Source organism: Cyanistes caeruleus, chromosome 5 (assembly GCF_971803275.1).
Source record: "Cyanistes caeruleus chromosome 5, bCyaCae1.hap1.1, whole genome shotgun sequence".
Taxonomy (NCBI): Eukaryota; Metazoa; Chordata; class Aves; order Passeriformes; family Paridae; genus Cyanistes; species Cyanistes caeruleus.
Genome location: NC_141705.1, coordinates 36,146,565 through 36,171,942, shown reverse-complemented (window position 1 = coordinate 36,171,942; position 25,378 = coordinate 36,146,565). Strand labels below are relative to the sequence as shown.

Genomic DNA, 25,378 nt, shown 5'->3' with positions numbered 1-25,378 from the left:
GAAACAGATAAATAACTTTATCCAACTGATGGGATTTTTCCCATGTTTTACCACAGAGATTATGAGGTAAAGGTAGCTTAATTTTTAAGAGATATTATCAGCATTTTTTCACATTAAAAACCAATATATTATACTACATCTCATTCTCTTGAAGTTTAAATTGGAACTCAGAGTTTTCCAAACCGTCCTGTTTCTATGGTTGAACAGATCTGTTGCATCAATTTACCATGGACATCCACTTGATTTAGTTGAAATAACACTTATAAAGTAATAAATGTTTAGTTTAAGAGAATGCTTAATGAACAAATTTTATTACTTACTGGAAAATCATTGAAATTGAAAGCCACATATATTTACATGAAGTATGTGGCATCTGAAAGAAATCCAAAGAATTTTGTTATTAATTTCCTGTGTTGTTTACATGTGTTAGAGCTATGTTTATTCCAGAAGAATCACTCACTAGGAGTGATAGAAATCAAAGTGCAAACTGGTTTATTTTTCCCAGTAACTTATTAAGAACAGCAGCAGTTTCTTGTGTTAGATAGATGATATGCAACAGACACAGATATTTTTCTTCAAATATATACACAATAAATGAGAAAATAAAACAATGTGCAGTCAAGTGAGTTTTTTATTAAACTAAATAAAATTAAAAATTAAATACCATTTTTGCAACCTTGAATTTTTACTATTAATTCCAAAAGGTATTGAATAAGTCACAACACAATTTACAGTGCAATATTTAGTGTATGTTTCAATAACCAAATCCTTATATAATGAAGCACTAATCAAGATAATAGAAACATCAAGTGTTTCATTATGCTTTCTTAAGAACATGTGAATTAAAAAATCAATATAAAATTGCTTTAAAAAATCAAAGACAGTAGAGTTTATAAAGTCTTCTTTTAAGGATGGGAAGGAACATATATTTTTATGACGAGTTACAACATGTTAAAATAATTTCTCATTTTTCACATTTGGTGTGACAATTATCCTGCATATTTCTTAACCTCAGACCATCTCCCTTAGTTTTGACTTGACTGTAGAAAGCAGCTGGCTTTTTAAAACCGGCTATGAAGGAAGTTACTCGCGTCCTTTCCTTAGCTCCCAGTCCTAACTCCTCGGTCCTTAAGTCTGCAGAATCTTCCTCAAAAGGGAGTTTTATTATAGACTGAGTACAACAGTGCAGGACTGGTTTGATCCACTTGTGGGCCTGAAACAAAAAAAAAGAAAAAGAAAGAGAAGAAGGAGTGTGTGGCTTTTCCAAGAGTACATATTGTAATCCTTGGAACCAGTACTTGCTTCTTTTAGTAAAGGCAGATATGGCCACGAATCCTTGAAGAATGAGTCTTCTAACACCAGATAAATAGGTTATATTTGTGTTTTACTGTGCAATATATGGAATCCCTCTTTTCTTTATCATCTGCCAAATGTTTCTGCATTTGGAGTTTGTCTTGCAACAGCTCAGATACTCTGACAATATAAGGATGGAGTGCTCACACCACCAGTGTAAGCACAAGAATCCCTCAGCTACCAAGGGGCTGGCTGAGCGCTCCAGTCTCTGCACGTGCAAGTGAGACGTAGGGGGATGATGCACCCACCCTCCCAGGAGAGCTTGTAAGCATGGAGCTCTGCTCCCTGTGAGAAGTTAGGATTTCAGTCCTGCCTGGGTGCACAAGCCAGAGCAGGTTTCAGAGCAGAGGCACAGGGGCTCCAGATCCCTGCGGGGGCTGTGAGTGCCTCCCTGGAGCGGTGTCTGTGGTACCCCTCTGCAGAGGGAGCAGACTCGCAGTTTTCAGCCCTACTGCCCTCCAAACCCAGCTCTGCTGTGGGAGGTTTAACACTTACTTAATGAGGACTATGTGTGTGCATACATATGGATGTGTGTATATCTGTCTACACATACACACAATATAAATTAACTAAACACGTTACTAGGATACATCAGGAAAACCACATCCAAACAAAGAGTCCAATATGGAAAAAGCTATTAAAAGATCCCAGCATTTTAGCTTGTTGTCTATAGGAATAAATATGATTACAGGATACCAATTTTACATTTTGTCCTTTTCCTAATGGCATTTACGAGAGGTGTTGTCTTCTGGGGCTAAAGGAAAGATTGCAAATGAGCAAAAACAATTCTGATCTTTGCAAAAACTTGATGCTTATAATTTAATTTCCCACCTCAGGAAAACTTGGTGACAAGCTCCATAGTGAAAATTAAGTATATCACCCTTTTTTAAATGTACAAGAGGCCTCAACAGGATCCTGAGCTTTGTCCATAGAACTTTTAAAAAAAATGCAGGAAATAACAATTATAATGCTCAAGATCAGAATACCCACACACAAGCTTGGTACTGAAAGATAAAGATAGGCATGAAGTTTACAATCTCCTTTTCATCACAATTTTCATTTAGACTGACTAGTTAGCCTAAATAATTCTGCTACTTCATCTTAAATACAAAGACCCTGATGCCTCCTCTACCACTTCACCCAAATTCTGCATTCTATACATAAAGCTGTGAAGACAGCAAATCAGCCAAGCTACCAGAACTGTGCAAACCAGGTTTGTATAGGAAAAAATATCTAGGAAGTTAAAATGTTATCTAAAAAGAAAAATGTGTTGCAAATGTAGACTCTCAGCAATGAGTGACACAGGCCTGTGACTTCCCTGGTCACCAAACCTGGTCCCAGTCCCATGCCTCAGGTGTGATGATGCTGTAAGAGTTGGCATATCCACTATATTCAGGCTGGTAAGTGTGTAATTTTTCTGGGCTAGACCAAATGTGCTGTCCCCAGACGCTCTGAAGTGTTAGGGCACATAATTAACTTCTAATTTAAATGGCACTAGTCACATAACTTAAAGTCTATGATTTTTTTGTTTCTCATGATTCTCCAAATTGGAATTCCTCTTGGAACTGACTTTGAAGTCAGTAACAAGCCTCCCATTGGGTTTAATGCAAACAGAATCAGCCCTCACTGGAGTTTTTAGTGGAGAAGAGAAAAACATTTTTCCTGTTAAAAGATTTTCCTGTTAGTACAAACACATAAAAGACTTCTCAAAGTTATAGTGTTAAATATTTTAATGTCTTGCCAAACCTCATCAATTCTCATTGTTTAGCAAAAATGGCACTGACATTCTGAGTTGCTAGCTATGGCATTTTCTGCATATTAAGATCAATAATATGCTTTGCAAGGAATAAAGGGTTGTCTAATGAAAAAAGTCTTTTAAAAGTCAGGACAATTCCAACTGCTATGAATGATTATAAATTATGTGGTTATTTTTATTGGGGTGGGGTAGGGGGTGATTAAGGCTTTGGGCACATGAACCATACTTCTCCCACTTCCCTTCCTTACCAGATCTTGTACTTCCCAAAACCTCCCCTTATTATCAGCTGTGTGAATTCTAGTTTTGATTGCCAGTATAAGGTGCTAGGTTTTCTGTTTTAGCACCAAGCCTGAGTTCTTAAACTATTTATTGGAATAAATGTCTTTGACAGGCTCTAGTGACAGGAGGAAGGATTTGGTTCAGAAGGAAGATTTGGTTTCAATTTGTTTGGTTCAAAGGTCTCAAAAGTTGTGCTTTTTGGACTGTATGCTCTACTCCCTATTCAAGCAGCCTCAGCAGATAGTAGGTGAGTGGGTTTGGGGCTTCGAGTTCCTTCATCCTAAGCAATGCAGGTGCACATTCAAAGGCCCCATCACCTGTGCTGAGTTTGTCCTGGCTCCACAAAGACTGTACATGAGGCCAGACCAAATTACAAGGACTTCTTTTCAAATGTTAAGGGCAACATGAGCCCTGAAGAAGGAATCTAGGGAGAATGAGGAGCCACGGCGAGGACATGGCAACATCTGTGGGTGGCAGAGGAGATGGCTGCACAGAGCCTGCAGGATTTGCCCCTGAGGACAGGTGTCTGACGTGTGTGCACTCCCTGGGGACTCCAGCTGCAGTTAGCTCATGCCAGCAATGCCTCCATAAGAGGAATCCTGCTCTGCTGCTTTTGAGAACATGGGCTTCCAGACACATGGGCACAGCTATGCACTGTCCTTACCCAGGACCAAAAAGTCCATCACCACTTTATGCAACTCAAAGAAAGCAGTCAAGTTTGGATCTTTTCCAAAACATTGACTGCTTAAGACTGACATATCAAAGGCTTAAAAACCTTTCCTCCTTTTTTCCCTTGGGAACAAATCTTTCCATCACTTTCCTGAAAGCATCTCAGCATTGCCTAGGTCTGTCAGGAATGTCTGCCCAGCTCAGTGGCTTTTAATCTTTTCTTGCATTGAGGGGGGTGGAAAGTAAATATTTTTAATCAGAAACTGAAAAATACTTTTCTTATATATAGATATGAGGCTCTGGGGAACTTATTCAGTTCCTTAGGAGGGTTAAACTTCTCATTCTGTGTGACAGTATACTGATGTCTGGGTAGAAGCCGTTCTGGTGTTGCCACAGGAGAAGGGAAGAGGGACTGAATGATCAATCATTATATGGAGATTAGTGCAGCATCAAGAGAAAGAAAACTATTTCTTATCCCTGTCCTTTAGATGTCTGATATTATGTAAGCTACACACCACAGTTGTGGGAAATGTGGCTGTGAATTCCCTAAAGCAGAGAGATGAAGAAGATGGACATTGCCAGCTCCTTCGATGCCTAGCATGCCTAACAACCTGCTCTGAGAAATGGGGCTGCTGGTGCCACAGTATTTCGTGCAGACCCCTGTTTGTGTGAGCATGGATTACATGTGCACTGCCAGAACAGGCTCCTTGGGGAGGAGATGTGCTTTGTCTGCAAATCCTGATGGGATTAGGTGTGAGATACGCGCTTAGCCCTGTCAAGACCAAAAGGCTTCAGCGCATGTGTGGAGCAGAACTTCAGGCATCTTAGTGGCTTCCCTGGTGCTGGGGGAGTTACTTGGTAAAGACATGATGATATAAAAAAGATAGTCTAAATTTAAACACCAGATTTCCACCCAATCCCCAGTGTTGTTCTGTTTGTGAGCTGGGCTTGTGTCCCAGTTAAGTAATAGGAGCTTCCTAGGTGTAGACGGTATGAAGGATTGCAGTGACTCCTTCTAAATGCTGTGTCTTGGAATCTCTGCAAAAACTTAAAGATTTACTCTAGATTTGTTATGGCCATGAAAAATGAGTACACATACACATATTTAGCATTTATTGTAGTGTACTGCAGTATGTTAATTGAAGCTCGCAAACAGACTGCTTTTTGTTTTTGTAACCTCTCAATATAACAGGGTGTGAATGAATAAAAAAATTTAAAAAATATATAGAAACAAATAGTCATTAAAATGTGTTGCATATCCCCAGTTTCCTCCTAAATCAGAACTTTAAATTGTTACCTAAAATGTTTATAATAACTTTTTTAATCTGTATGCAGAACCGAATGGTCTTAATTCTATTTACCATCTCCGCTCTGCTTTCCAACAGTCCAAAGCCATAAAATCCTTCTCCATTCCCCATTACTACCGATGTCAGAGTACTCCAGACTTTGGCAGATCACAGGACAGGTCACATGTGGTCATTCAGCAGGGGTAAAGGAGTATCCGTCAGATTCTTGGACTTGAGGTAGAGATATTTGCTGTGTTTGGCTGAATTAGATGTCGGCTGGGGGGATGTAGATGCAGAGAAAATCAGATACTGATTGCAAGGGATGAGTTTGGAAGTGGACTTTGGATTGACACCTAATTTGTACAAGAAAGTAGCAGGAGACGAGTTAAATCTGTAGAGGCCCAAAAAGATAATTAAAACCACCCTGAATGACAATGGCTACTAATTTGCTGCAAGTCACTGTATCCCCATGGAGGGAAAAAAAAGGAGACTGGCAGCTCCCCAGGCCCACTTTGAGAAGCTGCATGAATGCCGTATGTATTCACAGCTCATCTCTATAGGTCCCTGCTGCTTCTTTATGGTCCCGTGAGGGTGCTGGGGAGCCAGGTCTGATAGGGCAGAATAACGCCAGGAAACTCGTTTTGACAGAAAAGTCTTGCGAGCCTCCCATGTGCGCTCCACATTGTCTATCGCGTGCCCTTTGATGTCGGCTTTGGCTGGTGGGAAGGCGTGAGGCCAGATCCTCATCCCGGGATGGGGCGTGCCAGCCCCACACACCCACCGCAGTGACAGATGACACCGTACAGCCCCAGGTGAGGATCCAACCTGTTCCCAGCACACAAGGCAGCCTTTGACGCTTTTCCCTTCCATTTTTATTTTTGTTACCCTTTTACTGACTCCTTTTTTTTTTTAATCTTTTATTTTTATTTCCCTTTTAAATTCTTCTTTATTTTTAGTATTTTTTAATTTTTCTTTTTTCTTTCTTCTTTTTTTGTAATTTTTTTGTAATTTTTTTTTTTTTCCTTGCTAATGACTAGGAGTTTGTTCTGTCGCTGCAAATGAGGTTATTTCCTTCCCGAGTGAAAGACTGTCTCAAATTGCTGCCTTCCCTGTAGACGCAGGTCAGGGGAGCAGCAGTGCCCGGCGAGGAGCTCGCCTGGCCTCTGCCCGCCTTGTACCTGCTCGTACCTGGCCTGAAAAGCAATCCCCACCTTCCTGCGGGAAGGCAACAGCTCTGGGCTTCCCTGGCTGCAGGGGCTCGGCAGCTCCCTCTGCCCTGCTCTGCGTCCTCCCTCGGCTCCCCATGCAAGACACCGATGGGGAAACATTAATAATAAAAATGGTGGGGGGGCCTCCTCTCCCTCTCCCTCTCCCTCTCCCTCTCCCTCTCCCTCTCCCTCTCCCTCTCCCTCTCCCTCTCCCTCTCCCTCTCCCTCTCCCTCTCCCTCTCCCTCTCCCTCTCCCTCTCCCTCTCCCTCTCCCTCTCCCTCTCCCTCTCCCTCTCCCTCTCCCTCTCCCTCTCCCTCTCCCCTCCTCATTATTTTTGTCCTTTCTTTTAACTAAGTGAATGAGTCAGGTCTAAAATCATTGTTCTGATGTGTTACACGGTGACTTCACAGAAGATTATTAAAAGGAGGGTGGACGTATGCGTTTACCCATTATTTTTGTCTACAACGTACACTTAAAAGAGAAAAGAAAAAAAAAAAATCGGCAAACGCCTGCTCTTATATAAGGAGTTTTTTGAAACCTCTAGACTGTGCCAGGCGAGTTTTGGAAACGAATTTAAAGCACGTAAGTTTTACAAAAAAGAACTCGAAGGAAAAACAACCTCTCTTCTGTGCGGTGCACCGAGGAGAGATCTCATCCTGTTTGCCCACTGTCAGCTGGGAGTTCTCTCCTTCGGACTTTTATTCTTTATTTTTTCTTGGGTCCTGAGGCTGGGTTTGGTGTCTGCTCGTACCGCCAGGCACCTCTTGCATCTGCTGATAAATGGCTTTCTGTGGGGAGGCGCCGGAGGTGACACCGCGCTGTGTCTCACAGCAGACACTCGTGTCTCACTGCCCCACCTCTCCCGAGCACGGGGCAGTGTCAGGGAAATCCTGTCCCTTCCCCACCGGCTCAGGAGAGGGGGGCTCAGCCCCGGAGGGGGAGCCTGGCAGACCCTTCTGCGAGATCCTCATCCAAAGGACACTGTTATCCATCACACCACAGCGCGGGTCCCATCCTGACCTATCAGCAAGCCGGAGCACCGCAGTAAAGTTCCCACCTGCATTTATGCATACAAGTTGATATGTGGTAACATATATATCGTGTATTTGTGTATGATTTTATATTTTTAATATGCAAAATGTATATTTAGATAGTCTTCAGCTTGTGTTGCTTGCTCGTAGATCGGCAAGCGCATGAAACGAAAGGAAATTAAGGGACTAGCTCACTATTCTTTAAAAAGGTAACTAAAACAACCTAATATATATTCGACTGTAATAATTAATCGTTAATTAATCGTATATGTGCGTGTACGCACACGCGGGGAGGAGCCACGCCTCACAGGGAAGCACCTGGGGCAGGGGGTGGGAAGGGGGATGCGTTCGATCCCACCGCTGCTGCTCAGGTGGGTGTGATATTCGGCTTTAAACACGAGCTCGGTTCCTTCCCATCCTTCCCGCACCTCTGCAATGCGGGCGGCAGCACACTGCTCCCGGGAAGGGGAACAGGAAAGAGAATGTGCCCTGCGGGTGGGGGTGGCTGTGCGGGCACACGGGGAGCCTGTATCCCTGCATCCCTGCATCCCTGTATCCTTGTATCCCTGCATCCCTGTATCCCTGTATCCCTGCATCCCTGTATCCCTGCATCCCTGTATCCCTGCATCCCTGCATCCCTGCATCCCTGCATCCCTGTATCCCTGCATCCCTGCATCCCTGCATCCCTGCATCCCTGTATCCCTGTATCCCTGCATCCCTGCATCCCTGCATCCCTGTATCCTTGTATCCCTGCATCCCTGCATCCCTGCATCCCTGCATCCCTGCATCCCTGCATCCCTGCATCCCTGTATCCCTGCATCCTTGTATCCCTGCATCCCTGCATCCCTGTATCCCTGTATCCCTGTATCCCTGTATCCCTGCATCCCTGAATCCCTGTATCCCTGCATCCCTGCATCCCTGAATCCCTGTATCCCTGCATCCCTGTATCCCTGTATCCCTGCATCCCTGCATCCCTGCATCCCTGCATCCCTGCAGCCGCTGTCCCGTGTAAGGCACGGAGCTGGCAGCCGCGGGCAGCAGGCGGTGACAGCTCCCCGCGGGGCACAGCTGCTGGAAAGGCCCGTCCCGGCCACCTGGCTGAGGTGTCCCCCGCTGTCGTTCCCGGGTCTCAACGCTCTCAATCTCGTCTGCAAAGAGCATCCTTTCCCTGAAGGTCCTCCCAGCTCTCGGCTTGGCGCTCCATGCGCTATTTAAATAAATGGTACCGCCGAGATGAAACGCACTCATGGCCGGGATGGGTGCGGTTTGCACCTATCCCAGGGCTCCGGCCAGCAGCAGGCCGGGAGAGAGACCCTTGGTAGTTACACCTGAGTGGCGAGGGGTCTGCATGGCTTGTGTAGCACAGGCCAGCGCAGGCCCCTGACAGGATTTAGAGGCCTGCCGAGGCCTGAGGAACTCAGGGAGGAGGTGGCCCTCTCCTCTACGGACATCCGCCCTGCTGAGGGGGCCGAGGGCGTGGGCTGTTCGGATCGGGCTGGGTGGACACGGGGAGGCAGCGGGAGCTGGACACCAGCGGGCGATGGGGGGAAGCAAGGAGAGGTGGGAGAGCTGCCACTTTGCGAGCACAGCCCTAGGGATGTAAGCCGGGTGAGACCCCGCCGGTCCCAGGAACGCCGGGGAGAGGCTCCAGCCGGCCAGGACCTGCCAGGGGGGCTGTGCGTGTCCCGGGCAGGGACAGGACAGCCGGGGAAATCGCGTCCTCCGCCTGGGAATCAGCCTCCTATTCCCGCCTGGGAACGAGCCTGTGCCTCGGGAGCTGTCCTGGCACCGCAGCCGCAGTTCCTCCCCGTGCGGAACCCTCCGCTGCCAGCCCGCAGGGCATTTTCCGATAGTGAGGGAAAAAGCCTAACCAGGGCTGCGGAGTGTCCCGCCAAGGCGCCTTAGCGATGGATTTCCCTCTCCCGCCACAAGATTTTAAGGGGGTTGAACGGACAGCAAACGCCAAGATGAGGGATGCTGCTAAGCTCACACGGCTGAGAGTGTTCGCCGGGGGCTGGGGACGATCTAGCCAAAGGTACATCCCGCACAAGTGGTGCCCACCGACATGGTGTCCCAACCTTCCCCGGCATTACCACAAATTGAAAGCTGATTTTGAGCTAAGGGGTGAAAGAAGAGGCGCATCCCTGTGCGTGGAGGGCTGCAGGGGAGAACGGCAACTCTGGACTCCAGAAATGCTCTCGCTTCACGCCGGGGCCAAGCCTTTTGCTTTGTGAAAACAGACACGCCGAACAAATCCCTTCAGGCTCTGAATGACAGCCTACATGTCCCACTGCTTGGAAGGCTGGGCACAGCTGGCCTGACCTCCGAACATTGCAGTTAGGTTTTCTGGGTGAATTTTGTGCTTTTCAGAGACAAGTGCTCTTGCTGCGAGCTGGGGAGAGCCCAGCCGAGCGGTTTTCCTGGGGACGGTGTAGGCAGGTTTGGAAAGGAGTGGCAAGAAATCTCAGCCGGCATTTTCCAGCGATTACTTCACTGGGAAAATAGGAGGGGAAGTGTTCCCCCGATCGGCTCTTTCCTGCGTGGCGCGGTCGGTTATCGCACGGTCCCTGTGAGCTCAGGGAAAAAGAGGCCCTGTCGCTGCCCTTGGCCCTGCGGGAGAGCGGAGGCGCTGGGGCGAGCTCAGCGACGGCCGGAGCGGAGCCAGCGGAGCGGCTGCTGCCCTCCGCCCCCCTCGGGGACACCGCCCGCCGGCTGGGGCGGGACCGGCCACCGGGACGGGTGCAAGGTGTGAGGCTAAACCAAACCCGAAAAATAACCCCCATAGAAAAAAAAAAAAAAAAATCCAAAAACAACCAAACAAGAAAACGTTAGCTACAGGTAAGATCCATTCTGGCTTTGATACACTCCCACCCTCCCCCCCGCCTCTCCCCGGCTCCATGTGGCTTCCCTGCCGTCCGGAGGTGCTGGTTGCAGAGCCCAGGCCGCATAGCTGACCCCAGCCAGCTCTCCACGCCGAGAGACTGGCATCTGAAGTATTACCCAGGCAGCTGGAGCGGCTCCGGCAGTATCGCCCCGCTCTTCCCCAAAAGGTATCCGGGGAATCCTTCCCCTCCCTTGCCCGCCGAAGCCCTTTCAAAGAAAGTTATCCCGAAGCAGCCTAAGTAGGAAGCATCCGAGGAATTTCCACCGGGGAAGCGAGCGCTTTCGGCGGGCTGGCGGCGCTGCCGGTGCTGCGGCCCGTCCTGCCCGGGGCCGGGGGCCGCCAGGCGCAGCCCCTGCCGGGCCCTACCTTCAGGCATGGAAGCGTTTAGCGGTTTCGGCGGTATTAACTCCTAACAGGGTGTGAAAAGTATTGGGGATTGAAAAAGCTGTGGGAAAGTGGATTCTTTCCAAGTCAGGCGGGCTGGAGCTTTCCTCTACTCTACTGGCGGCCACCTTGCGCTGCTCCTGCCGCAGGGGCCCCCCGAGGAGCAGCCCCTTCCTGGCGGCTGGGAGCCAGACAGCCCGGCAGGTGCCGTGTCCCTCGCAGCTTGACCGTGAGCTTTTATGGGTGGAAATCACGGCATGGCGTTTTGCCACCAGCCCGCTACCCCTGTCACCCTGCCAGCGCCACGTCGCTGGGCGCGGGACATGCCGCTCGGGGCTAGTAGCTCTTCACAAGGGAACCCGGCCTCGCCAGGCAAGGTCTTCCCATCTCCTTTTGCTCCGGGAGCTGAGGCTGGGCCCTGCTGTGCCCCCAGCCGCCGCCCCACACCCCTGCGCTCTTTCATCCCAGCCCCGCCGCAAGCGGCTCTGCGGCACAGGCACCAGAGGCGCCCGGATAAAGGACTCTTCTCCCAACAACTTCTTGGCGGGTTTTACTCCCTTTCTAAAATTTTCTCCAGTATATCTGGGTTTTTTGGGTTTTTTTAAAAGTCTGAAAGGTCCGGAAAATGATCACGGTGCAAATATTTCAGACCTGATCAAACTGAACCAGCAGTCAACACTTGTTCTAATTAAAGCGGATATTCACATCTCTGGCCCGCCCCCCCCGAAGAAACATTACGATATGTAATGTAATATGTAACCTGCGTCCACACCCAAACTCTACCTTCTCTCGGGGGGGAGGTAGGGAGGAAAACACCGAAGTTGGAAAAATAATCTTTAACCTTGGGGCCAAAAATATAAGAATAATGATGAGGATAATGATGATAATGATTATTATAAAGATAATGAGGATGATATTATTATTATTATTATTATTATTATTATTAATAATAATAATAATAATAATAATAATAATAATAGTTGGTTTCTCTTTGCCATAGAAGACAGCAGATGGACAAGAGCTAGCTACTGATGACGTGTGCTCGCCCTGACCATGGCTGCCCCGGGGAGAGAAGGCAGCTGCAGGCTCCGGCGCTGCCGGCCTTCCTCTGTCGCCGCCCGGCCTTCTCGGCTCGGTGGCCCGCGGGTGCCGGCGGTGCCCGAATGCGGGGGGGTGAAGCCCCATTGAAGGAAGGATCCTTCAAGGGCTCCCCGGGAGGGAGCGGTGCGGGGCGAGCCGCTGGAAGGGGAACCGAGCGTCGCATCGCTTACCTGGCTTAGGCAAAAGACACAGAAAGAAAAACCCTTCTCTGGGAAAAATAAGTACAAATCCTCCTCTAGCACTCGCGGAGCCGCGTCCCCAGTGATGCACTTGGCCAGCGGAGGGGATAGGCACCCAGCGTCTGGCTCGCTCAGCGTTTCCGAGAAACCCCGGGATAAAATGACAGGCTCCTTCTGTGGAGAAATCAATTTCTAAGCATCAGAGAGAGGTCTTAAACAAATAAGATAAACTAAAAAAAAAAAAAAAAAAAAAAAAAAAAAAAGCCCCCCTCCGACCTGTGATTGAGAGACAGTTAAAAATAATTGCCCCTGTTAAGAGACGGGAGACCAGGTTACAGGGAAAACTACCTTCTTTCAAAGCCCGCTAATGGCCATACGATTCATTAGGTTACTTAATCCTAATAACCTTGCTAGCATCAGTCCCGGTGACCCAGCCCATTAAGCACCACCAGCGAAACCCTATAAAACAGGCAAGGGGAATGTCCAACATCTGAGCACATTTATTAGCATTATGTTCCTGAGATAACATGCCCCCGGCTCCCCTGCACACTGCTGCGGGCGGCTTGGGGGAAGAGGGAGCTCTGTTTTCGGAAGGGCTGAGCACAGGACCGGGACCCCGTGAGGTGGCTGGTGCCACCGTCACTATCATTCACGGTGTCCCGTTCTCCCTGCTTTCCTCGCCCGGCCCCCGTCTCTCCAGCCAAACAATAGCTACATTTGTGGCGAGCATTTTTTCCTTCTGATTAAACCCAGGCCAACCAATGGCAGCCAGAACGAAACAAAACGCAGAGGGTAACATTTCGATCATAAACTGGAGTTAACAACTCAAAAAAAAAAAAAAAAAAAAAAGAAGGGGTGGGGGTGAGAGACAAAAAGTCTCCCTTGCACCGAAACGTGCTAGTGAGTCATTGCGGTATCACCCTCCGTGAAGGAGCCGGCTGAGGGGGAGAGAGGGAAAGGGAAGTGAGGGAAGCAGCGAGGCCGGTTCCTCCCGTGCCTCCCAGAGCTGCAGACAAACCGGACGCCTCCTCGGCATCCCCCTGCCAGGGTGAGGTCCCTGTAATTTACGACACGCGAGTTGTTACGGTATCTGCCGCTGCTCGGAGCGGCACATGCAAGCGATTAGAAGGGCGCAGGGCTCTCTCTAGCCGGGGAGGGAGCTCTCCCAGCGCGGCTGTCACCCCCTTCCTCCGGCCCTCCCGGGGCAGGCGGAGCCGCTCCGCTCCCGCCTGGGGACGGCTCCCCGCGGCCGGAATGAAACCTCTCCCAGGATCTGCAGAGGAACAAACCGGCTTCAGAGTCTGACTCTCTACGATCCCCCTACCAACGCTCCTTCGTTTTCCTCTCCATTTCTAAAGAAGGATGTGCCCAGAGGCAGCGGACGGCGCTGTTCTCACGCTGGCCCCGCGTTAGGCGACGCCTGCCCGGGGTACCGAGGGCTCCCGGCTGCACGGCTGCCAGGCTCCCGGGCAGCAGCGAGGGGCTCCCGGCTGCACGGCTGCCAGGCTCCCGGGCAGCAGCGAGGGGCTCCCGGCTGCACGGCTGCCAGGCTCCCGGGCAGCAGCGAGGGGCAGGGTGGCAGGAGCCGCCGGGACAGCCCGGCTGAGTCGAAGGTGATCAGGCGGTTCAGCCTCCGCAAAGAGCTGACGTGACCCCTCGCTATTTTGGCAATGGTTTTAACGCGCTGGCAGAGATGAAAGAAAGAAAAGTGAGGCGGAGGGAAGCGCAGCGCCCTGCCGAGCTGCCCATCCCCGTGCCCCCGGCCCTGCAGAGGGTTTGCCGGTGATTTACGCTGAGGGCTGATCCTGCAAGCCCTCCTCCCCTGGAGAAGTGTCCGCGGCGTTCATCGGGGTGCCAGGGACACCGAGGGCTGCGCCGCAGTGGGGCTGGGGGCGAGGTGCGCCCCTCCCACACCTCCGCAAGGGACAGCGATCCTGCTCTTAAAGGCTTTCGTCTCTTTCTTTTTGTTTGTTTTTCCTCAAGGGGCATTTTAACGCATGAAGTGTTGCTTCGGCTTGGAAATTGTCCTAACAGGAGGCTGCTTTATTTATTGAGTTATTAGCAACAATATCCCGAACATAGTCCGGTTGAAAGAAGAAGTTTCCAAAAAAAAGGGGAAAAAATAGCGCGATCGAGGGGGGAGGCAATAAGAGAGATAGAAGAAAAGAGAGAGAGGAAGAAGGTAACAGAACAAGACAGAGAGAAAGCGAGAGATAAAGAGGGAAATCTAGAAGAAAGCAAGAAAGGGGGGAAAGAAAGAAAACAAGAAAAGCAAGAACGTAGGGAAGAGAGGAGGAGAAAGAAAAGAAAGAAAAGAAAGAAAAGAAAGAAAAGAAAGAAAAGAAAGAAAGAAAGAAAGAAAGAAAAGAAAGAAAAGAAAGAAAAGAAAGAAAAGAAAGAAAAGAAAGAAAAGAAAGAAAAGAAAGAAAGAAAGAAAGAAAGAAAGAAAGAAAGAAAGAAAGAAAGAAAGAAAGAAAGAAAGAAAGAAAGAAAGAAAGAAAGAAAGAAAGAGAAAGAAAGAAAGAAAGAAAGAAAGAAAGAAAGAAAGAAAGAAAGAAAGAAACCCACACATACCAGCTTTTCAGAATTAAAACAACAAGCTCCAAAGTATTCATTTTGGTATTAATATTATTTAACATTAAAAACTCCGGGAACTTCAAACAAACTTCTTGCAGGGGAAAGAAAGAGAAAATAACTATTCTCTGGAAACCATTTGTTCACAGCTCGAACTGTGCCGTGTTGGCTTAGAAACAAAACTCGAGACGCCCAACCCTGTCCCTCCTCCCCCAGCATATATCTTTTCAGCACACATTTTAAAATAAATATCCCGACGAGCCTTCCCAAAATGCCTCCTTGTTATGAATTGATAGGATACAACACACCCCAGCTGTGTAGCCCTTTAAATTCCAGGACAACATCTGGGAGGGGGAAAATAATTAGGGCGGCTTCACCCCCTCCACTGGGTGCCTCTGGCGGGGTTGGGGGTCGGTGGGGGTGGCACCGCCCGGTGTGCGGGGGCTCCGCGGGTACCCAGGCTGCTGCTGCACCCCCTGGTGCCACGGCAGCCCCGCCGGGCCGCCCTCGCTGCAATGGGTGCGGACAGCCCCAGGAAAGAACCCCCAACCAGGCGAAGGAGAACATGGCACTTTTTCGGACTCTCCCCGCAAGCTTTTTTAATTTTGTCATGCTTTTCGCCCTGCGGTTCAGCGAGTCAACATAAAAAGCATATTCATTATGTAGTTTCCATAGAATTTAATAAAATAGAGAAAAGGTTGCCAGGGATCTCCTCGGAGGTGTCCTGCTTGGGAAATACGGGATCGAACAGGCACGTTTTTCATCCCAACGTAAAATTAACTGAACCTCGAAGATATTTAAGGTGGACGTTTACTTAGTAAAGTTTTCCAGTAGCTGTTTTGTCCCAGAAGAGTTCTTATCATTAGTAAATAAATAAATAAAATCGCAGGAAGAATTCGCAGTGTGATCTTCTCTTTTGTGGCTTGCAACAGGTGCTGGAGGTGTTAGAGCTCTCTTCGGGGAGAAGGAAATGTATATACACACATATATGCATACACACACACATATATATATATACACACGTGTGTGTAGACCATTACATAAAATGACCACTTTGCTTTAAAAAATAACAACAACCAAAGGAAAAAAAAAAACCAAAATAATTATGTTACCGTTTTAAACACCTTCTATGATTATATATCTTACATTCGAAATATATTCTATGATCTTATAATGTTTCAATCTCTATTTTCTGGTCGATTTTAATGAGATGCTGCAGTGAGAACCAGCGCCGCCCGTCTTTAATAAGATGTATGTTTTTAATCTTATGTTTGGGTACGTCTTCTTAGGGTTGGACAAGGAAAAAATACCTTTGTTTTCAAAAATAAGAAAGACTCGCGAGTAATTGCAAATGACTGGACATGTATTAAAATGATCGGCCATCATAAATAAAAAAGTATGATGAAGCACATACTTGAGGTGACATACCTCTAGAAAATGAGTTTCAGTTAGTTACTGTCCCTTCTCGCCTCCCTGTATCCAGCACGATATTCCCTTCTTTCAGCCAAGAGCAGGGGGGAAAAAAAATTTAAAAAAAACATCCCGAACTCGTTGTTCTTCGGGGAACACAGTTTCTAACAGCTGTTTTACAGAGGAGGAGTCAGTGACCAAAAAACCCCTGAGGAGTGAGCCCTTAGCCCAAGGTGATGCACAGCTTTTCAATCCATGCCCCACATATATGTTTATGTCCACATATTCCTACAGCTACTGCTTAATGCACCAGCAGCGCGTTACTCTGGGAGAGGGAGTGCGTATAAAACCCTCACAGATCTAATGATTTGAGGATGCCGCTTGTTCTGGGGAAGCTCCAGAAAGTTTAAAAACGGCGTGTGGAGATAATTTTTCCATTCCTTTAGCATCCCCCGCTGGGCGAGCGCAGACTCGGGCAGGGCAGAGGGAAGGGGCTGGGAGGAGGGCAGCCCCGGGATGCCCGGGCAGAGGGAAGGGGCTGGGAGGAGGGCAGCCCCGGGATGCCCGGGCAGAGGGAAGGGGCTGGGAGGAGGGCAGCCCCGGGATGCCCGGGCAGAGGGAAGGGGCTGGGAGGAGGGCAGCCCCGGGATGCCCGGGCAGAGGGAAGGGGCTGGGAGGAGGGCAGCCCCGGGATGCCCGGCCAGCGGCTCCTCCCGCAGCCGCCCGTGCGTGCCGTGTGCCCGAGGAGCTCCCGCCGGGACCCACCGGCACCCCCTGCCCGGCCGCCGTGCCCGGGGACGGACACACCCCCGCCTGCAGGAGCCTGAGCTCCAAACCACGCGTCCCTCCCTTTTACCCCCGGGACTCCCACCAGAGTAAAGCCAGAACCGGTTTCCTAAAAGCAAATTGCCTTCTTCAGAGCTCTTTAAATCCCAGCCCTGCCCCGGGATACGGTGCACTCCAGGATGCTGTCCGAAGGATGCCAAGGCAGCCCCGACCCGGGAAGTGCGGTGGATTCAAGGAGGGGGAGCAGTAAAACACAGAAAGTGCTGGCAGCTGGCAGCTCACCGCAGTACCATGGCAGGAGGGGCTTCGGCGGAGACAGGGGGTCCCAGCCCCTGGGTTGCTGCCCGCGCCCACCGCGCACTCCCCAGCCAGTGCTGCTGAGGAGCTCCGGCAACGGAGAACAGCCTTTTGTTCATTTTTCTTTGTTTGAAATTTCTCCCAAAAGTGCGGAATTCACACGCAGGAAACAGCAGCAGGGGAACGAGAGGGTTCCCTGCCCTTGCGCTAGCCCAGCCGTCCCCCGGCCACAGCAGCTCCCCAAGCCTGCCTGCACCTCCCCGAGGATGGATGCGCTTCATGCCCTTGTCGCGCCTGGAAACTCAGGCCATCCCGAGGAGAACGTGTGCCTAAATAAAGATAAAACGTGCTATACATCACAGGCTTTCCCGGTTATTCTCAATGACTTGTCGATTCCTCCCCTCTCCCCATCCATCCCCCCCCGGCACACGTGCAATGATAGAAAATGGTTTTAAATGACGAAGGGTCACGTAGAGCCATCCTGATCGTTTAGTAAAAATAACAGAGCTATTACAGAGCTGAAGGAAGGAGCCAGGGAGTTCACCCACACGTGCTTCAACACTGTGCCTCGACTGAACACATACACATAGGCAAATGTATGAATATAAGTGTGTGTGTGTATATATATACACACACATATATATATATATACACATTATATATATATATACATATATACAGATATACACATATCTATAGATATAGATATACATACACATACACGCACACACACGCACACATACATACATATATAATACATATATATACATATATATACACATACACACACACACACACACACACACATATATATATATATATATATATATATAAATGCAGCGGCACCGTCCCATGTGACCTTCAGGACTCTCTCATTAGGCCATAAATACATGCACAGATGACAGTGGGCGCTCCTGTATGGATGGGAGGAGGGGACGCAGAAGGGTTGCTTGTGCCTTTGGGATGGAAATGCACATAAAGCCTTTTAGGAGAGCTCGGGAGACAGCAGTTGCTCACTAACCTACTTTTTTTTTCGTGGGTTTTTTCCTTTTTTTTTTTTTTTTCGTCTCTATTGCAGAAAACTGGAAATAATTAAATTCTTTAAAGGTTTACTTTTGAAACCGTGGCTGGAGTAAACTATGATTCAGGTGTAAATAATTACCAAAGCCATGAAAGCGGCAACTGCTACATGTGGTTTATTCATTGCTTGCCTTTTCTTTTTTTTTTTTTTTTTTATTTTTTTAAATCGTTTGATCATTTTCATCCCTAACTGTCTGCCAAATTCACATATTTGTAATTTACTAAACTTTATCGTTCCTACCAGGATAGGGATGTTGTACATTAGTTTCCAGACCCGTCCTGCCCTGCCCTGGTGAAGAAGTCTGGCTGGATGCTCCTCAAGAAGGGATAACGCTATTACCCCGGTTTTAGAACTGAATAAAAGATGCTTCCCCTTTCATAAACGCTACCAGACCCACTCGATTTTAGACTCCGGAGAAGAAATGAATTATTAAAGGGAAGAAATTGTTTAAACACAATAGCTACTTGGCTAAATGAAAGCAATCCCTGGGGCAAGACTAGTAGGGTTTGGCCAGAGAGCACAATAGTAGAAGTATCCATTAAGCGAAAACCTTAGAGAGATAGGAGAGACGTGGATGTATAATATACAACATCTAAACAAAAGCCCAGGATTTACTTCACGTCTGTTTTCTTCAGACTGCTCCTATCTTTTTTCTTTTTTTTTTTTTTTCTTTTTTCCCTTTTTTCTTTTCTTTCTTTTGCCTACACTTCAACCCATTTGACTCTTCAAACAGCCATGGTGGAAAAAGGCAGGAAACCGAACTTTTATTTCTTGCCTGTGTCCTATTTAAAAATAAAAAAAAAAATAAAAAATTGCATAGTAATCCACCACTTGAACATGTTCTGCTGTTGTTAAAGTCTTTTTTATCAGGCTGTAAATTACTGCCACTCTGACAGAGCAGCCGGAAGTGTAAATCACACCGTAGAGCAGAAGTTATGAAAAAGTTTGTTCCCTTTTCCACATCCCAGGAAGATCTCGAGGTTGCTGGATTGGGAAGGGAGGGGAAAGACTTATTTACTATTTTCCTTCTTCACCAAACTGTTGGCTCCACGGTGCCTGGGACTTTGATGAGAAAGAATGGACAATGTGCAGAGTCCCTTCCTATGACACCCAGGCCACCGCCACTTGGGAGGTCCTTTGGCCTAATGCAACCACAGCTAACTGCTCCCAACAGGAGGCTCTGTGGATCAGGCAGGGTCACAATTATACTTCTGCTAAAGGCAAGAGTTGCCTTTAAAAAAAAAAAGACAAGAGGAAAAGTGGGGGAGGTGGTGTGCGATTGCCTTTCGATTCGTTTGGGGAAGGAAAGACCGAGAGCGGGGTTAGTTGAAAGCGTTTCCATCAGGCACGAACAAAATGAGGTTGCTCCCACCCAGAGGGAAATCAGGGGGAATGAGGTCCGAGGCGCTTGGCAAGGGGTGCTCCGACCCCAGGGCTGCCACACCAAATCGCCCATCGGGAGCAGAGGGCCTTCCCCGCCATCCTGAGAAGTGTTTTGAGGGCTCATCCGCGGACGGGAGTCCCCCCTCCGGTGCCATACATTGCACGGGCATCGCTCCTCTAAGGCAGGGAGGAGAGGGCTACACAGCCACGGTGCACAACGAGCTCTGGAGCATGACCCATTTGCACGGAGGGGGAGAAGAACTCCAGGAGACGCCACAGCCAATTGGCCTCTGATTTGGGGGCTCGGGGGGCATCAATATTTTATGGAGGTGGGAGGACAGGAATGTTGAAAGTCATTATATGTCTCGGAGAGACCGGGCTGTTAAAAACACGAGCCTCTTGCATTTACGTGAAGAGGTGGAAAAAAGCGAAGAGGAGGGAAGATTGGGGGGTGGCCCGACCTCCTCCGCTTACCGGGACAGCGGCTGCCGGCCCCTGCGGATTCTCTCTTGGCCCGTCCTCCTGGCTCCTGGCAAGCCGGCCGGCTGTGCTCCCAGCCCTGCCGGCCAGCCTTCCCCTACTCCTCCCGCTCTTCCTCCGGTCCCCCGTTTAAAGTCCCCGAAGTCACGCCGCTCCGTTACCCCCTCCGGGAGCCCGAGTCCCGCCGGACCGGGAGCTTTGGGCGGGCGGGGCACTGCGAGAGGTCTTGCCTTGTCCCCCCATTCCCACCCCATCCCCGCGTCCGGAACAAGGGAACACCTCAGCCACCCAGCTTCGGGCAGCTCCTTTCAGGCAGCGAGATCCCACCGGGGGAGGAGGGACCGGCTCCGGCCCCGCTCCCCGCCGCCCCCCGCTTACCTGGACCACGGTCCCCGTGCTCGGCGACGGGCTCCCGGCACGACCAGGGTGAGAGGGGTCGCCTCGGGCCTCGGGTGCACACGGGCCCGGTCACAGCCCCCCGCGCACCCCAGAGAGATCCGGCGGGAGGAAGAGAGAGGGAGGAGAGAAGAAAAGCCTTTTTTCCCCCCTTTCTCTCCCCGTTTGAGCCGAAGTGACCCGCAGTATCTGGAGAAGGTTTTTGAAGACGTTTGGGAGGGAGGGAGAGAGTTTTCTGCTGAGAAACTCAATCTGCCATACAGTAGCGACTGCATCTGGGATCTGTCACCGCTGACAGCACCACAGGGCACAGACATGATGTTCCGCACAACACTGCAACTCCCCAAAATACCCTCCTCGCTCCCAAGGTATCTGCCGGCTTGCATCGCTCTCCTTTGCCAAAAGGGGGAAAGCAACCTGAGCCCCCGCAAACAAATACACCGAGGGGAAGGCGAGAGAGATCAATCCTGTCTCCCCCTCCTCCCGGCGATGCTGAGCACTCGGCCGCCGAGGCCGCAAGGCGACAGACGATGGCACGCTCGGGGGGCGCACAGGCTGTAAATGTAGGCTCTAGCGCCGCTAGATTCCCGGGAATGACTTTAATGAATAATTTCAGAGACAGTTATGGCTTTAGGTAATTACTGCGCGGCTCTATGAAAACCAGATTTGGGAGAGAGGCAGTCAAGGCCGAGCAGTGCGCTGCTGCTCGCTCCTGCCAGACCGCTCCAGACACCAGCGACCCCCGGGCCCCCCCAGCTGCCGGGGTCCTCCCTCGGGCAGCGCTGCCAGCGCCTCTGCGAAGGCTAGAGGCTTGTGGGGAGCTAATATTATTATTTTTAATCTCGTCCGCCTCCTGTATTTTCTGGCAGGACGTTTCATTGTCTTTCAGGCCACTTTTAGAAAACTCCTCTGGATTTGAACACGTATTTATCTTTTTTAAGAAGCTCATTATACGCTTATAGCTGTTGCAGCCTATAGGCACATACGGCATGCAAATAGAGACCCCTATAGGAGAGTCGGCCTCTCTATTACCCCCACGTTTCCTCAGTAGACGGGACCGGCGGAACGATTCATTAAGATAGAATTGTACATTTTTCTCCCGCGTCCTTTGGGCAACGGAGGGGCTTGTTTCTGCTTTGCACAGCCTGCACGGGTAGGGCAAACGAAGGGCTCCGAGATGCGTGCCGGCTGATCTCCATTGTTTCGCTAACACATCACTGCTGTTCCCAGGCGGGCCCGCAGCACACGGCCCGGCTCCGCCAGCATCCGCACGGCCTCTGCCGCGGCGAGACTGCTCCAGCCTCAGGACAGGGACTGACTGCCCGGGGACAGCTGCCGGGGCCCCAGCCCCAGCCCTGCCGCAGAGCCGTCACCAGTCACACGTCTTCCATGAAGAATAGAAATAGGATTTTGCTGGGGTGTTTTTTTTTGTGGGTTTTTTTTTTTTTTTTTTTGTTTAGTTTGGGCTTTGGGTTTTTTTGTTGTTGTGGTTTTTTTCGTTGTTGTTGGGTTGTTTTTGTTTTTGTTTTGTTAGGGCTGATTTCGCAGCTTTTATTTATTTTTTTTCCCCCTTTACTTTAACAGCTTTTTAAAAATACACTTCTCCCGCCCGACCCCCTGGGTCGGTGGCTGTGGTGGGAAGCCGAGCTCATAGCATACCGTTTGCACTGATTCAGAAAGGAAATGTTCCTTTTCCTTTCGAGATTACAGATAGACACAGAGGAGCGTTGCGGTATCTTAGGGGGTTTATTTTATTTTATTCCGCTGGAACAAAGAAATTGAAGTATTTTTTAATTTATTTTTAGGGTCACACAGGGCTTTGTTTTTCTTTTCTCCCTCTTCCTGGCAAGCGTATTTTACCGCGAGAATTTAATCCTTCGGATAAATTGTCTAACATTATCTTTTTCCTCTGGAGACGAGATCAACTGCTTTCTCATCCACCCCCCCGCCCCTCCTTCCTGGTAGTAGCACCGATTGTAATGTACAGCTGGACAAGTGTCAGCCGTCCAAGACTGCGAACAGCCAGCGGAGGATTAAGTTGTATTTATTCAATTATTATTCTTTTACCTCCTTGGGGGAAAAAATAGAGTGATACGAAACATAAAAAAAAAAAAAAGAAAACGGTGAAGTAAAAGGTTTGTCAAAATAAGCGTATCAAACGTGGTTTTGGGTCCTGCTGAGCCAAGGCTTCCATGCTGGCTGTTCAGCGTTACCGTCAGCCCGCAATTAGAGGCGACTCATTACGATTTAATAGCAGGTGCAAAGCCATCTCCTTGCCAGCAGCACTGCCGTTTGGGTAGGGAATCGTCTTGTTTTCCAGCAGCCTCCATCTCTCCCGACTCGTTCGAAACCCGACTACCACTTTGGATAACGGGGTGTCAGCGCGCCTGCGACTGCCCGCACGTAAGCGTCGCACTCTGTTTGGCTAATTTCTCCTTGCCAAGACATAAGGTGGAAATCTGCCTGGCTCGATATTTATTTTGGAAGACAATGCTGTGAGCGAATGCGCCGGGAGAAATGGGGCTGAGATAAAGCAAGCGCTGGGCCGGGGGCTGGGGGGAGTAACCCCGCCCGGGGAATGCACCGCTTTTGCTTTCTCCAAGTCCCAAACAGACGAATAAACAAACAACCTCGGCGGCAAACTCAGAAGAGCCGGAGCCTCCGGAGTTCAAAAGCGGGCTGTACCGAGGAGCCCCGGGGCTGGAGTGCCACTGCACCCGCATCCCAGCTGGCGGGCGCTGCCGGGCCGGGGCTTGGAAAGCGTCGCCGTGATTACACCCAAGTGGAGAGCAGGATGGCTCCGAGCCGTCTGATCTGACGTCAACATGTCTCTAGCTCCTCGCTGCAAGATAGAGGGAGCAGAGCCGGGGGAGGGACGGCTCTAATCATTCCCAGATGTCTCTAATAGCAGATATAAAGACTTATATAGTGTCTGAGAATAAATTTGTAATCAATGCTCTAAAATCGCATCATCAAAGCAATGGTGTTTCTAGAGGAAAATGGGGTTGGGGGAGGGAAAACCGAGGAAGAGAGAGACACACACCACGCTGGTTTGGAAGGGGAAGAGAGAGACACAGGGAACCTCAGAAATCCGCTGGCCTCGCCCGGCTTTGCTAGAATTTATGTGAATATATAATTCAGATAACAAGTCTGCTTTACTCTCCATTGTAGGTGACAAGCTGAAACAGCTGAACAGTAATTGGCCAATTAGAAATAGAAAAGATCGGAACCGCTTTGCAAAGGCACATATTTCATGGCGCGCAGAAAAAAAAAAATAATCCCAAATTAAAAATATATAAAACATTGATAAGCCCCTGGTTACAGCAGAGGGGATTATGTCTGTAGGCGTGCGGAATGCGTTTCCTTCCCATCGCTACTTGGAGATTTCTTCTGGGGGTATTTGTGAGTCGCTGGGCGAGTACGTGTGAAAAAGGAGGATTAAGGTTAGGTTTCCAAGCGCAAAAGGAGGATATTTTGCTTAGAGGTTTTATTATTGAGCTTCTATCCCCACCTCCTTTCCCATCTTTCAAGTTCATGCTGTCTCCTCATCCTCAGGCATCCCTCAGTCCTGTTTATACCCCACGTATTGCCCGACGCTTGTTCTGGGGGTGTCTGTGGCTTGGCCGAGAAGCCCCGCTGCACCTCTTTGACAACGATATCAAACGAGAAATAATTATTGTAATAATCTTTTGGGGCAAAGAAGAGCTCCTGGGAACCACGCGGGAGAGGGGGAGTATGTGTGAAAAAAAAAACAACTAATAAACCCAAAAAAACTCCAAAAAAAAAACCCAGACCACAAAAAAAAGCAAAACAAAGAAAAAAAGGCCCCGCCACATTTTTATCTCTTTTGCTTGCAGGAGTGCAGGCATGGCATGCACATCCGATAGCAACGAGGTCCTGCATGCTGCAGAGTCCCCCAGAACTCAGTACTGCCAGTGGCTGATAGGCTCGCTGCCAGCAGCGGAGCGCAGAGCCGCCCCCTCGCTGCGTCCCGGCTTTCCAAAATCCGGACTAGCTCTAAAAATCCGCTCTGCTGTCTGCCTCGGGCCCCCCAGGGGACACGCAGCCGCTGGGGAGGTCCTCGCTGTTTCGGGCGTGCGGCCGGGCCCGCACCCCGGGGAACCGAGGGGCCGCTCCTTGGGAGGGAAGGGGAGGCGGGACGTCACCCGGGGGAGTTTTGTCGCTCTTCCTTTTCAAGGGGATAAAAAAAATTAAAATGCTGTGTTCTCTTGAGAGAGAGCCGGGGGTCTCACTCCCTTAGCCATGAAAGGAGGCTACAAGCCCAAAACACGGATCCGTGACTCCATTTGAGGGGACAGGGCTTCAGCGACCCGGCTGCTCTCCGCCCTGCCCTCCCTTCTCTCTTCCTCCCTGCACCCATAGAGAAAAGTTGCAGAGTGGGAAAGGCTGCTATCCCTACTCTTACGTGCCTTTAACCTCGGTAAAAGCTCCCAAAAATGTTTTGGCCCGAGGAATTCCAGGGCAGATGGACGGGATGCCGATGCCTCCGGGTGCGGGCAGGATGCGGGGCGCAGCGCTCTGCTGTTATCAGGCCCTGGCTCCGCCGGCGGAGAGCTGAGGCCAGGGCACTGACATCCCCATCTACCATCAATTTACCTCCTGCTTCCCCATTTAGCTTTTAACGTCAAAACCTACATTTTTGTCGGCTCCGGTCTGTCTAGGGCTCCTGTGATTTAGCTGCGGGAATGGCTGCTCCTGAGAAAATAGCAACATCCTCGTTAGCGAGCAATTAAAAGAGATCCTCCTTAGCGGATTCACGGGGGCTTTCGGTTCTGATAAACTGACGTTACAAAACCGGAAAATTACTCATGGGGAAATA

The 25,378-nt window shown here is 49.5% G+C and overlaps 1 long non-coding RNA gene across 1 annotated transcript; it reads right to left on the bottom strand.

Moving 5' to 3' along the window:
• Positions 1-613: 613 nt before the first annotated feature.
• Positions 614-20,999, bottom strand: LOC147653041 (uncharacterized). Its single transcript, XR_015287029.1, has 3 exons — positions 20,521-20,999; positions 12,123-12,305; positions 614-1,213 (listed from the first exon to the last, which is right to left on the bottom strand). It is a non-coding gene; the product is annotated as an uncharacterized LOC147653041 (long non-coding RNA).
• Positions 21,000-25,378: the final 4,379 nt, after the last annotated feature.